We start from the raw sequence: 14,097 nt of genomic DNA, 5'->3' as shown, positions 1-14,097 counted from the left end.
GAGGGAGAGAGAGAGATGTCACAAGTAGGCAGAGAGACAGGCAGAGATGGAGGGGGAAGCTGAGTAGAGAGCCAGATGTGGGGCTCGATCCCAGGACCCTGGGATCATGACCTGAGCCGAAGGCAGAGGATTAACCCACTGAGCCACCCAGGTGCCCCTATATTTATAAGAACACTTAAAAAAGGAACATCTGATGCAAAGGCAAATTTGGTTATCAACTCTGAAATTATAAGGTAGTGTTAATAGTGTTATTCTGTGATTTTAAAATATGTATTGGTCTTTCTTGAATTCTGTACTTGGTTTTCTCCTTTTGTTAAGAAGTCCTGGAATGAAATTCTAGTCTATGTCATTCTGAAAAAGGGATGTCTGGTTGCCATGGTCAGTTGGACGTGTGTGCTTCCATCAGCTCTAGCATCCAGTTATTTAGTCAAACAATCCCCCTCCTTGGGATTGATTAAGTTGCTAGAGTGACTAACAGAACTCAGAAAATCTGTTTCTGGTTTTCACTGAATTACTGGTTTATTATAAAAGAATATAACCAAGGAACAATCGGAAGAGACTCACAGGGCAAGGTATGGGATGGGAGTGGAGCTTCATGCCCTCTCCAGGTCTCCCAGGACTTCCACATGTTCTTCAAACCAGAAACTCTTTAAAACCTATACTTTTGGGGTTTATGAAGGCTTCACTACATAGGCATGATTGATTAAATCACTGGCCAGTGGCAATTGAATTCAGTCTTCATCCTCAACCTCCTTCCCAGGGATCAAGTGGAATTGAAAGCCCCAAACTTCCAATAACATACTAGCTCCACTGGCAACCAGTTCCCATCATTAGTACTTTACAAGTGTCACCTCACTGACCTAACAAAAGATAACTTATTGCTCTCATGATTCAGGAAATTTTAAAGGTTTTAGGAGCTTTGTGCCAGAAATGGGGACAAAGACCAAATATATATTTCTAATTATAAATTACCATATCACAAGGAACTTGACTTAATGTGGTTGTGTTGTATTAAGTGGGGTGTTACAAAGGATGTCAGAACAATTTGGTTTTATTTTTCAATGATATATTTGTTAAATTGATTGATCTACTCAAGGATAAATTTGGTTATTCAATTTTCTTTTCCACCTTTCATTCTCATCTTTGAAGCTATTTTGGGAGTTGTGCAAAATAATTTTTGTGCCTTATGATTAAAGATCATAGAGACCACATCCAAACAGTGGGATGGAAAAGGCTGGTTAAAATAGTTGGGCAAGAGAAGAAATGTTAAATGCCATGTCCTTACTCTATAAAAAAGGAACTGACTGCTTTTTTAAAAATTAATTTTCTTTTGAAGATTTGGATTTGAGGAGCTTTCAGAGCATGTGAGGGTTTGTGAAAGCAGAGGAATATATGGAAAGCTAAATTAAATAGTATTTGATTATATACAATGGGTGCCAAACACAGCCTATAATTATAGTTCCAGAATAAATTCTAGAGATCCTCTAGTCCCATTGCCTGACTTACAGAATGCAAAATACTAATAATTGAAGAATTAATGGGCACAGAGTCCGTTTTTAAAAAATCTCTAAGGGAAATTATTGAACAATGTTTTCATGTTGGTTGGCATGTGCTTTATCTGTAAGTTTTTACAGTTTGCCTAAAATGTTCCAGTGATATGTGTGTCAAGGGTGGAAACAGAGGTGAACATCAATATTTATGTCTAAATGGACAAATGGAACATGTGGCAATTAGAGCAAATAGTCCGAGAGTAGGTGTAGGATTTGAAAGTCAATAATGTGTAAACAAAACTGGTAAATAGAAAACATTCACCCGCGATATGGCCACATAGATGATAGCTGAGAACTAGAAAAGATAATACTTCATCAATTACCTTCTTTTATTAGTAATTAAATTTTCTGTGTTGTTAAATGAGTCCTTCCCCTCCCAGAGCTGCTGGTGGAAAATTGAACTAGATACATACAAATTGAACTAGTTACATCTAACGATATGTGAAAACTGAATTATAATGAAAAGAACAAGTACTTATTTTCATAATTCAACACGAAAATATTTCTGTTTCCCATCCCTAAACTGCTCTCAAATTCTGATCATCAATATTAGAAAGTTGAGGTTAAAAAATGATCCTGGAAAATCTGAATGAGTCTGAATTTCTGTGTAGATAAAGCTGTCACCTTGAAAACCTGTTAGCCTAATTATCCTGAAAAAAGAATAGGATAAATGGAATAAGAATTTATTACTCTGCTAAAATAAATTTATTATACCCTCCCTTTACTTTTGATGTCTTTCCCTACTTATTTCATAAATGTGCCTCAGCAAATTTTCATTGCACACTATCTCTATAAAACAAAACGTAAAACAAAACGTCCATATCAATAAGATTGAGAAGCAATGCACTGTGTTGCATAGTCTTCTCACTTTGGGAAATCAAGATGCATATTAGCGTATTAAAAAACTAAGACATGCTATAATAACACAAATGGGCTAATTTCATTTAATTTGAGGCTTCCTAAACTTGGTTGAGTACAGAATGCCATACCCATCTTTGTTTTCTTCCAACACCAATCTCATCATCACGATTAATACCAGCAAATTGATATTTATAAGAATCTCTTTGGAAAAATCTGATATTAGCCTAGTTGCTGGTGGGATTAGAGTTGGGGTCAGCTTTCTTTTTCTTTAAAGGATCAGAGAGTAAATATTTTAGGATTTGTTGACCACATATGGTCAGTGTTCCATATTCTTTATTTTTTTTGTAACACTTTAAAAATGTAAAAAATATTTTTGGCTTGAAGACCATACAAAAGCAGGAAACCCATCATGTTCTACCTGTGAGCCATTGATTGTTCATCCTTGAATTAGAGGATGCATTTTTTTTTTTAAGGGTGATTAAGAAGAGGAAAGTAGCATCAATTAGGAAGGAATCAAAATACATGTGGGCAGGTGAAAAATGGAATCTTAACCTAATGGTCATAAATATTGATACATGGAATAATAGTTATAAGCAACAAATGCTTTTAGTTCATCATTACGGCATTGGGAACTAAGTATAGATACACTATATGTTGAACTAAACATCATGAAAAGTGTGTTACTTAGAGATATATGAATTTCAAACTTCAATCTTTAAGAAGATTTTATTACAATGTCCTATGATTCTTAGATTTCTTTAATAAACTTTCTCACCTCTTGGAGTGAAGGCAAAGGTATATACCAGTTCTTCTCACTCTTATGGTTCATGTATAAGAAAATAATGAGTTAGTATGCAATTTGGTCTAACTCCTTAGAGCAAATTAGGAATAAGGAAAGTTTTTTTTCGAAGCCCCAAGTTAGTTCCTAATTTTGAGTGGCCCATCATTTAGGAAAAAAATACTAAGTCTATCTGAAAGGTAAATTGAGCACTGAGAAAAGTGAGTGTGCACTAATGGATGCATTTGTTAATTCAGAAAGCAAATATTTATTTGCTACTGTATTTCAAGTTTCTTGTAACGTGTTTATAATAATAAAGTTTGTAGAAAAATCTAACCTTTTAATTATTGAGAATCTTTTACCACTAAAATGAGGTGGTAAATTAGTTTTTTTCAAGGAATGTGTTTACAATAAAAGATAAACAGAAAAAGGAAATTATAAAACAGGATATATACCCTGAATTGTAGATATGTATTTATACCTGCATATGTAAGTATGAATATTCATATGCATACATATATACACTTGTAAAAAATAGATATGTGCATATATATGTTAATATATCCCTATGCTAATTATATTAAGAGATTTGGAAGGAAATGCAAAATTGGTTAACTGTAGTTTGGTGTTATTGTCTGTATTTTTCACATGTTTTATACACATATATATTGATTCCTTTTATAAAAGCAATGCCTTCTGGTGCTTTTAGATTGTTTGTTTTTAAGATCTAGTTCCTCAAGAAGCTTACATTCATCATAATTTTGGGCTTGCATCTAGACTTTCCCCAAATAGACTGGAAGTACAGTAGAAATTGCAATCCATTACTTGAAACACGTATTGCAAAATATCCAGGTGAAAACGAAGCATTTCCTGCAATACTGAAGAGTGAGTTGCTCTTCTGTACTTCAGATGATGGTGTGGCCCTGTGCATTTCATGTGTGTTGAGATCATGAAGTTGGCAGAGTGAGGTGTTACACGTGCCCTCATTTAATGACTACAGTAATTCACACCTCCCTGGGCTAGGCCAGATGTGGATGCCTTTGTTAATTTAACCAAATATCTCTATTACATTAATTTTTCCTCCTTTTGAGCCTTGAGCAGATAGCTTCATTGAGCTACCCATGATGCTGCCTGGATCCCCATTCTCTAGCCCACTGAGAGATGTCAGCCAGTCAGGCACGAATTAGCCAGTAGAAGATGCTCTACCATTCTTTCTGATGTCCTTGCTTTAGGACTGGCGGTGCCTGGCCTGAATTTCATCTGCCATCTGACTGTCCGATTATCTTCAGCTTCTTCCTCCTAGGGACAGCTTACTTCTCAATGAAGGTGTGTCCACACTGTCACTGAAGAGAAAAGAGTTTAAAGAAAACACACACATATGCACAGTTTCTTTTTCTTCTAAGGGTTTAAAACTCCGCCTTCCTGTAGAGCAGAATGTGGCCCTCTGTGGTTAGCTCGGGTTTTTGTGCCTGAAGGACTCCCCCACTGTACACCTGTCTTGACAGATTGGGGCCCTGGAACAATATCGCTTAGTCACACACTAACCAGCAGGGGGAAAGTCTGTGCCTTTTATTAAAGCCTACCTACTGGCTTAGTGTTTGGAATTCAGTTCTACCTATAAATCAACATCAGAGCATACAGCCCAGCGTGTTCAAGAGCTTTGTTTAAACATCAAAGGAAGAACACAGACAAGCACTATGATAGAAATATAACTAATCACTTGCAAATACATCTTTCCTGTCAGTAGGAGCTTAACCTTTCTGTTTAATGTGACTGGGAAAAAAAGTGCACTTATTTTCATTCTATCTGTTTTCTTTAAAGAGATATAGAATTTTGCCATATAAAAAGATTATATTTGTTCTTAATGTAGCGGAGTGTAAGCATTTTAGAAGTGTTCGGTTGAAGGGAGCAAGAAACTGAATTCTGTGGGAATATAAAATCTGTCTTTCACCTAACGAAGGACAAATGACCCCCATGAATCTATACCTTCTAGGAAACACCAGCTTGTGGTTCAAGTAGCACTAAGGAAAAAAACAAAAACCAAACAAACAAACAAACAAAACATAAAGGCTAATAAAAATAAGATTCATTTTAAAAGTGGGGAGAAACTGATCTTTGTTTGTTTGTAGACTGGTAGTGCATGCAATGTGATGCTTTGCGGTACATTGATTGGGATCAATTTAACTTCATCCTCTGCTCCCGGCTTTATCTGTTCATAAGGGGCCTAAGAAGGATTTATGTGAGGTGCTCAGAAAATCCTAGAATCTATAAACCATTCCTTTAATTTGAATGCTACATATTACGGATGAAAGTTTGGTCACCTGCGTGGATCAGCAGGATTATTGACATCAAAGCAAATAAAAATAAAAAAAGACAAGCAAAGAAACAACAAACAAAGGAACTCCATCACTGAAACTGAAGACAGTGTCAAGGGGGTTGGAAGGTTTGGCTGGTGATATAGCATTCCAGAATGAATGAGGTTTGCTCCAGCGTGGTCACTGTTTCTAAATCTGGGATAAATCAGGGAGGCACGAGGTCACAGTCAGCATCTCTGAAAAGGGAATCTTGCATTTCTTGGCATTTGATATATCTGTATAGTAGTGAGAATCTTGATTTTCAAATGTTTCTGGGTAATACAAATGTTCTTAGGGAGGTTGAAGCAGTGAGAGCCTTTTTGTTTGTAAAGTTCTTATATATGTCTGCATATATGGGCGGCTCTCTTTGTGTAAATGAGAGACTATTTATTCCAGTGATATTTGGACTGATGTTAACCTTCCAGTAAAGTGAAAGGAGTGGGAATGTTGAGTCTGGCACAAAACTAAGAATCCTGGACCCACAGCTACACGTTGTACAATCTTGGACAACATTAATGCTTTTGGGGTTGCTAAGAAGATGAAATGGACTCTCATATAGGGAGTTCCATCTCATATATAACAGCCTTATAAATCATAGCCCTTATTAGCAGCACTAGCATTATTTTTTTTTTTTTTTTAAGATTTTACTTACTTATTTATTTGTGAGAGTGAGAGATAGTGAGAGAGCACAAGAGAGAGGGAGAAGCCAGGGAACTTGACTAAGGGGCTGGATCGCAGGACCCTGGGATCATGGTCTGAGCCAAAGGCAGACACTGCACTGATGGAGCCACCCAGGTGCCTCCAGTACTAACATTATTATCCTTATCAAAAAACAACACGAGGTTAGTACCTCCATTGCCGAAAATCTGAATGACGAGAAACAAAATTTCCAGATAGTAAAGAACAGGATCGGTTTTTTTTTCCTAATATTTCTAATATAATCTAAATTTCTAATATTTTTCTAGTATTCTAGTATTAGAATTTTCTAATATTGTTTTTTTTTTTCCCCCTAATATTGTAAAGTTTTTCCGGGGAGATAAACACAACACCAGGCAAAGTGGGTGCAAGGCAAGATTTATTAAAAACACTTTCCCGCGAAGTTTCAGGGCTCAGGAGAAGGAGAGCCAGGAAAGTTGCACCGGGAGGAGGTGGGCACCCTTGGGCAAGGTTCCGGGACTCTGGAAAGCAGAGTGGCGGAAGTCGCGCCCAAGGCGGGGAGAAGGGAGGTTTTAAGGGGCTTCAAGGGGAGTTCAGGGGTCTTTAGGCAAGTTTCCCTTATTTGGATATTTCGCCTGCTGGTCAGGGTCCCATTGGTCCATGGGAGCCGGGGACGCGAGGGTTTTCAGAGTCCTGTTTGGGTCTTTGTTCTCCTGTCTGAGCTCAGGTTTTGGGGCGGGGACTTTCGCTATCTTAAGTAGCCCTTTCTTTCTGCCAGCCCAACAAATATTTTCTAAACTCAGGTAGAGTTTAAAAAAGAGTAGTCACTGGTCAGACAAGATTGGGCTTCTACCTATGCCTGAGGTTTCGACCCACCTTTGCACTGTCCTGTCCTTTCAAACAGACCAAATCTGGTATATAGAGCACAGAGATGGCCTCTCTTCACGTACTCCCTCCACCCCCATGTTTTTATACCTTAGAAAATGTACTCTGTGTGAAGACTTGGCCACTCTATGTGGCTGTATTCGCATACATCAAGGTTAATAGCCACTTTGCCCTGTCAAATGCTAATCCATAGTGCCAATGAATCTTCATTAGAATAAAATGTAGCTGTTGTGCCCATTTAAGTAAAGCATTTCCCACAGCATCACAGAATTATCATACTATTAAAATGCTAATGCACAGTGTTTTGAGAGATTGTAAGATCCTTGAGGGCAAGAATTTGTTCTGTCCTTAGGTTATGTACTGCACAGAGGAGAGTGGAACACTTAATGATTTTGTTCTTAACAGCAAGCTAATTCTTTGTGTTCCAAGAAAAATTTAGGAGTTGAAAATAACTTCCTGAGGCATCCTTCTCAGAAGGAGAAAATGGATTGGCAATTTCCAGAAATCAGGTCTGCAGAATCTTAAGACCATTACAAAGTTTGGTGACATTTAGTTCAGAGTTTCTCAAAAAAATGGGAAATGGACAAGTGTCAGAGAATGCCCTATTGTACGTGTGCTCTGAAGAGGAGGGGAGGCAAGCCCCTTGCTATGTTCTCCTGTCCTGAGCAAACTTCCTCTCGCTTTATCTCCTGAGAACTCCTTCTCTTTCCATGTCTCCTTCCTTTAGATTTGGGTCCACAACTTTAGAATCTGGGCTTGTTTCACACGTAGATTTAGGTATAACATAGATAGATTCAAGGCACTGCTCTGCACCTCACAAACTAGTGAAAAGAGTAACAGTAGAGTTGTATTTGGAATGGGCAGTGGTGGGTAGACTGTAACCAAATGTCTGTTGATAATCGCTATTCTACGGTACTAGGTATTGGGGTACAACAGGTAAGGGCGTAGGGAAGGTGGAGGGAGGTTCAGACTAGAGTTTGAGAAGAACAACAGTGTACTAAAACAATAATAACAGATTCCTTTATTTCCACTCAACCTTTAACAAGATGCAAAAATCACCAATTGAGATAATTGATTCAGACTCTAAGAAGAAGCTGTCCATTTTCTTAGGTATTTTTCTTTCTTCTGCTAGGATTCCAGTAGTTGAACATTTGTATATTTTAACATGTATGTTAAAACATTTTGTAAAAAGGATGTCCTAGTAGATCTATTAATAACCTTTGAAAATGCACCAAAAAGCCCCTTTTTAAAAAACATCAATTTCCTCTTTTGTATTTATTTCACCCCTGATTTTGTGTGCAATTATACTAAGCTTCTGTAGTTATTAAATAGCTTCATACAGAGTAGAGACCACACGTTTACTACCACAGTTGCTCCTGTTGTGTATCTCTCTCTGTATCCCAGGAAGAAGGTGAAGCCATGTGGGAGTGAACCAAAAGTTAACTTACAAGAAGAGTCTAATCCTCTCTCTTTTGAATGCGTTGTCACTTTTGAGTAATTGAGGTCAGAAAACTTTTTTTTCTGCTTCCTCTTTGTTAGGTTCCATGTAGGTGCTCATTCAGACATGTGCCAAGGTGCTGTTCCAGGCCTACATTACCTTGGCAAAAGCCAAATTATGTAAAGGAAATAAATGAAAGTTACCTTAACGTTTGCTTTGCCCAGGCAGAAGAATCTACAAATAAATTCACTCACACGTGCTAATGGATCCTACGGCATAGTCTTAAGCCAGTGCCATTGCTGTCTTGGGAGGGAGAAAAGTTGTGGAAAATTATCTTTAAGAATCTTATGTTGGAGGGATTTGGCCGTCTGTGGTCCTCTTCACTGAGTGGTTCCCCATGCTCATCCATGCCCTTCTCAGCCTGGCCAGCAGGAAAGGGGACTTCTGTGAGGTATTTCTCGACCTCTCAAAAACACACACTAAACTCAGTCATAGGTTGTAGCAGTTCTGAGGGTGGATGCTACCTGATTTCCACTTTTCTACTTTTGTTCATTTTCCACATTCTACCTGCTTTAGCCTATCTTAAAAAAAGTTTCCAATATCTGGTGCCTCCAGTCCTCTCCCTTATGGAATTCCAGACATCCCAATAAGAGAAAACAGTCCTGGCCCTTGGCCTGTCCTTGGCCTGTTGTAAAACTTCACACCTTGGAAAGCTCATGGTGAAAGCTCCTTTTCTTATCATTTTACTGGCATTGAAATGTGGGTAGGGAATTCTTGTCTGAAGAGTAGCAGGAAGAATTAAGCTTTATTCTAGTTCAACTCACCAAATGGCCAGTTTCCTCATGAGTTAGCCATAAGCCAGCACTGCTCAAGAGAGTGAATATTATTTTCTACTAGGATGATATGGCCCAATGTTATTTGAAGAATGTGATTTTGTTTCTATATTTTGCAAATTATTAATTCTGAATTTATTGCACAAAGGAAATAAGACTTGTTCTACAGCCTATTTTTGTGATGATATGTATCATGTTACTAATGACTAGCTCTGCCTGAGTCATTTCAGACAGATGATCCCAGGCCTAAGTATATTCTTTGTGTTTTCCAAATCTGTCCTGTATCGTAAGCAGGGACATGATGCATTTCCTGTACATACAAATTTTTGTTCAAGTTGGCTTATGACAAAGTGCAGCAGAAGCCATTTTAGAGGGGTACCTGGGTGACTCAGTCAGTTAAGTGACTGTCCTTGGCTCAGGTCATGATCCCAGGGTTCTGGGATCAAGTCCCGTGTCAGGCTCCCTGCTCAGTAGGGAGCAGTTCTCCTTCTGCCTGCCGTTTCCCCCACTCTCTCTCATTCTGTCAAATGAATAAATATAAACTTTAAAAAAAAAAGAAGAAGCCATTTGAGAGGCATTAGAAAAACTCTCAGTAATCATGTCTCCAACTCCTGCTATATACCTTCTTTTCCTGTGTTAGGCAGCTGGACTAAGGGGAGATATGTGACTTAAGTCACCATCAGCTAAAAACCCTCAGGAGCTATTTTCCAGTAGGCTAGATTAAGAGGAGAAGAAAAAAAAAATGTTTGATAGTCACATATGGGATCTTGAAACACCAGGGCAAATTTTTCCTTCCAACTTATCAGGACAGAACTCTTCAAATTGCTGAGACTTCCCTTTAACATCTGTTCTTGCTCTGCTTCTTGAGTTGAATATTTAGGACTTTTTTTTTTTTTTTTCTCCCTAAGACATTGCTGCCTTGTCTAGACACCCCTTCTTAGGACCAGCTACTATAAGGTTCTTGGTCTCTTACTCTGGCAAGTCTATGTATTATTCATGGGACTTCCAAGGAACTAGGATACAGGCCAATTATTTCTATTGGATAGCAATATTTATTTGAGGTTATATAATCAATGAACTATTCACTAATTACTTTAAAGTTTCATTGTTTCTGGAGCACATGGGTGGCTCATTTAAATGTCGGACTCTTGATTTTGGCTGAGGTCATGATCTCAGGGAGGTTGTGAGATTGAGCCCTATGTTTCTCTCTCCCTCTGCCCCTCTACCCTCCCTCTCTAAAAAATAGAAATAAAAAAATATAAACTTTCATAATTTCTTACTTATTTCCTCTAGTAATTGTCTTTTGGAGTCCCCACAAAATGCCGACATCCATGAAGAATTACTTGAACTTAATTATCTGTTTATAGCCCACAGAGCTTTAGTCTACTAATGGTTTAATGTGGTCAGCTACTCACACTGATTCACAACTCACGGAAATCAGCAAGAAATCTCTAATGTTGTCTCTTTAATGATTTAGGAAGTTTATCCCATTTTATCAGGAGGGAAAATTAATAAAACTAAAGAATAAGAATTAGAAAAAAAGGGGTCATATTTTTTAAATATATGAAGCCTCCCTTCTTCACCTACTAGGGACATGAGCCAATGGAAAGTAAAGTCAGAATGTGAGTGTACGTTAGTTTTAACTCTACCATTTATTTAGCTTGTTCCTCAGCTAAACCATCCTATTTCATGGTGCCTGTTTTTCTCCTTTGGGGTGAGGATAGCAAAAATCTACATTTTAGAGGCAAGCTGACAATTGTGAAGTTTTTTTAAAAAGTGTCATATGCTTTTAAACTAGATCTCTGTTTCCTGAAATTTGAGATTCTCACCAAGACGAAAAAATAAATCCAACATTTTGGAGAAGGATATTATCTGTTTTACAGAATATTAAACCTCAAAGGTGAAGTGCATGAGATATGTTAGCTACAAGTGATGCATGTCTATTTTCATAGGTCTGAAAATGACTCATTTGGCAGAGAACTTGGTAGAGGTGAGCAGATTGAGGAGTCAAAGTTGAACACATGTAGATAACAACCTCCTCTAATCCTTCTTCATTTAGGTAACTTACATAAGTTTTCTTAGGTTATTACTTACATAACTAGTTCCCCCGTGGTTCCCCAACAGATATTTTGACTTAGCTATATCAAGCTGATTTGATGATATATTAGTCTTTTATGTATAGGAGCATATTACTGAAAATGTATTTGACACCAATATTTGATAATATAACCTTCAAAGTCTGAATATTCAAATTGTTTCATGAGACTCTGTTGTAAGACCAAGTGGAAACCCTTTTTTTCACCACAGATGAGAATTTTCATATTCTGGCATTTGGGCAGACACAGGATGGACAGACCCATCCTGAAAAGTACATTTCTCAAGATGTTGTTTCATGTAGAAGATAAAAAATGATCTGTGAGTTTCTCAGTGGCTAATGAAAGTATAAAGGATGTAGGAAAATAGCTTTGGCTCCAAAACATAAACTAGAAATTTCAAAATTATGATTAATTTATGTTTAGTTAAATGTTTTCCAAATGTACTATTAGACCAACTAGTCAACTTACCACATATCATTATACATACCTATACATTTGTTTATCGAATGTGGAATATAAGTACACTTTAATATCTGATGTGAGAAAAGGAAGATCTTAAAGCGGTCCTAACTATAATATTCCATTTATTGAGGGGGGTTGTTTTTATTTAAAGAGAGGAGGTCACATCAGTTTAGCTTTCGTACCTTCTAAAGCTGTTTGATAAAGAGATATTTTTAAATTCTTAAGTTTTCTTTATTAATTCGACCTTACATTTCCACCACCAGAGCAAGCCCAGTCTGGCACAAAGTCCCATCCCGTTAGCATTAGGTACCACTGCTGTCTAATTACACTATGGACTTTCAAGTTTGCAGACTGTCACATGTCTAAGCACATTCCTTTTCTTTTTCCACTTCTTTAAAAAAAAAGTATTAAACAAAATGCATCTCCTCCTAGTGGCAGCACAAGGGAAATCACACATTCATAGTATTACACTACCGTGACAGAATGTCATTTCAATTGCCTTATTAACCATATGAAAAAATATATCACAACAGTGAGAAAACTTCTCAGTTATCTATATCTTCCCCCTTAGGCTATTGTCATGAACCACTGGCATACTAAGGGGAGTGTACTAATTCAGTTGTCAGCTGCCTCACCTATTAAAAAGGGAGAAAATATCAGCAACAAAATTGAAACCCATAATAAGAGTGTTGGAGAGGTCTGCATAGCTCTGTCCACTTGCAGTCCTGAATTAAACCCTCTCTCAGAAATGTGCCATTTGAACTGTCAAAGAGTACGCTGCTGTCACCCACATCTGGCTCGGTAATAAAGCATTAACCATGTTGTGAAAGCAGCTTCCTTCCCCTGGCTGCATTTGGAGAACATGAGACTGGATGCTCATGCTTGAAGTTTTCAAGTGGAGTGTAAATATCATTTACCTCATGTTCTTTTTATAAGAATGTGGAACTCATGAGAAAAGTATGAAAGTGTACAGGTCTAGAATTCAGATCAGGGGTCTTAGGAAAACAAAACAAAAAAAAAAAACACGAAGAGATTTTATGACACCTGAATCAAATGACAAGTAGAAAATTCAAATTTGTTAGCTTTTGGCCAGATTTCTGGAGATGTACTTAATTTGTAAGAACTGATTTCTGAAATCCCTTGTTTTATCACCCTAGGACAATTCTAAGAGTTTTATTAAATGATGTTTGCTCTAAGTAAACATTGGCTTAATAAATCACCAAGTATGGGAGGAAGAGGTGTGACAACCGATGTCCTAAATACACATCAGACCTACTTTTTTCACAAACTATAAAAGGCACACTCTGTATAGAATGCATAGGATTTTTAAGCCTTAGTGATACATCTTGGAGCAATATTTTATATGACAAAACATGAAGCTACTAAAAGAAGGACATTATACTATTCATGGTACTGCTTTAACTCACACAATGACAATGAGGTCGAGTATGAATTAATATAGCTTATCTTTTACAGAAGAGTAAAATAGTGCCCAGAGTGAATGTGCAGTCATATACCTAATAAGTGTCAGCAGATCATTGGATCCAGGACTGACTCTGGAGTCCTTATGTTTTCCTTTGTACCACATTGGAGAGAAAATCAGTGTAAGGAGTTTGGCCCTTTAATCCATGTGAGGAATCAGAGACTGGCAAATCAAGTGTTTTTTCAGCTTAAAATCTCTTAATGTTAAATTACTCATTTATTATGGGATGTTGGGAACAAAAAGTTTTCCCTTTTTTTACTTTTAGGAATTTTCCATTACTTGACTGTAAATATTAATTCTATGTATTTGTTACCATTTATTTTTTAATTTCACAGAGATTCTTAAATGATGCTAGTAGAGAAAAATGACAAAGCTGTTTAAAAAAAAAATTTAAATATTTAATTAATTAATTAATTTATTTGACACACACACACACACACACACACACAGAGAATGAGAGATGGAACACAAGCAGAGGGAGTGGGGGAATGAGAAACTGGCTTCCTGCTGAGCAGGGAGCCCCATGTGGGGCTCAATCCCAGGACTCTGGATCAGGATTGGAGCTGAAAGCAGAGGCTTAATGACTGAACCACCCAGGTGACCCAAAGTTGTTTAACAAGTTCTACATAGTCTTTAAAACTTATTTTCTTAATAAATATGGAGAAAATATCATCGGGTGCTTTGAAAGTATGCAGTGGAG

The sequence above is a fragment of the Mustela nivalis genome (assembly GCF_964662115.1).
Source record: "Mustela nivalis genome assembly, chromosome: 5".
Classification (NCBI taxonomy): domain Eukaryota; kingdom Metazoa; phylum Chordata; class Mammalia; order Carnivora; family Mustelidae; genus Mustela; species Mustela nivalis.
Note: the sequence above shows the minus strand (reverse complement) of the source record.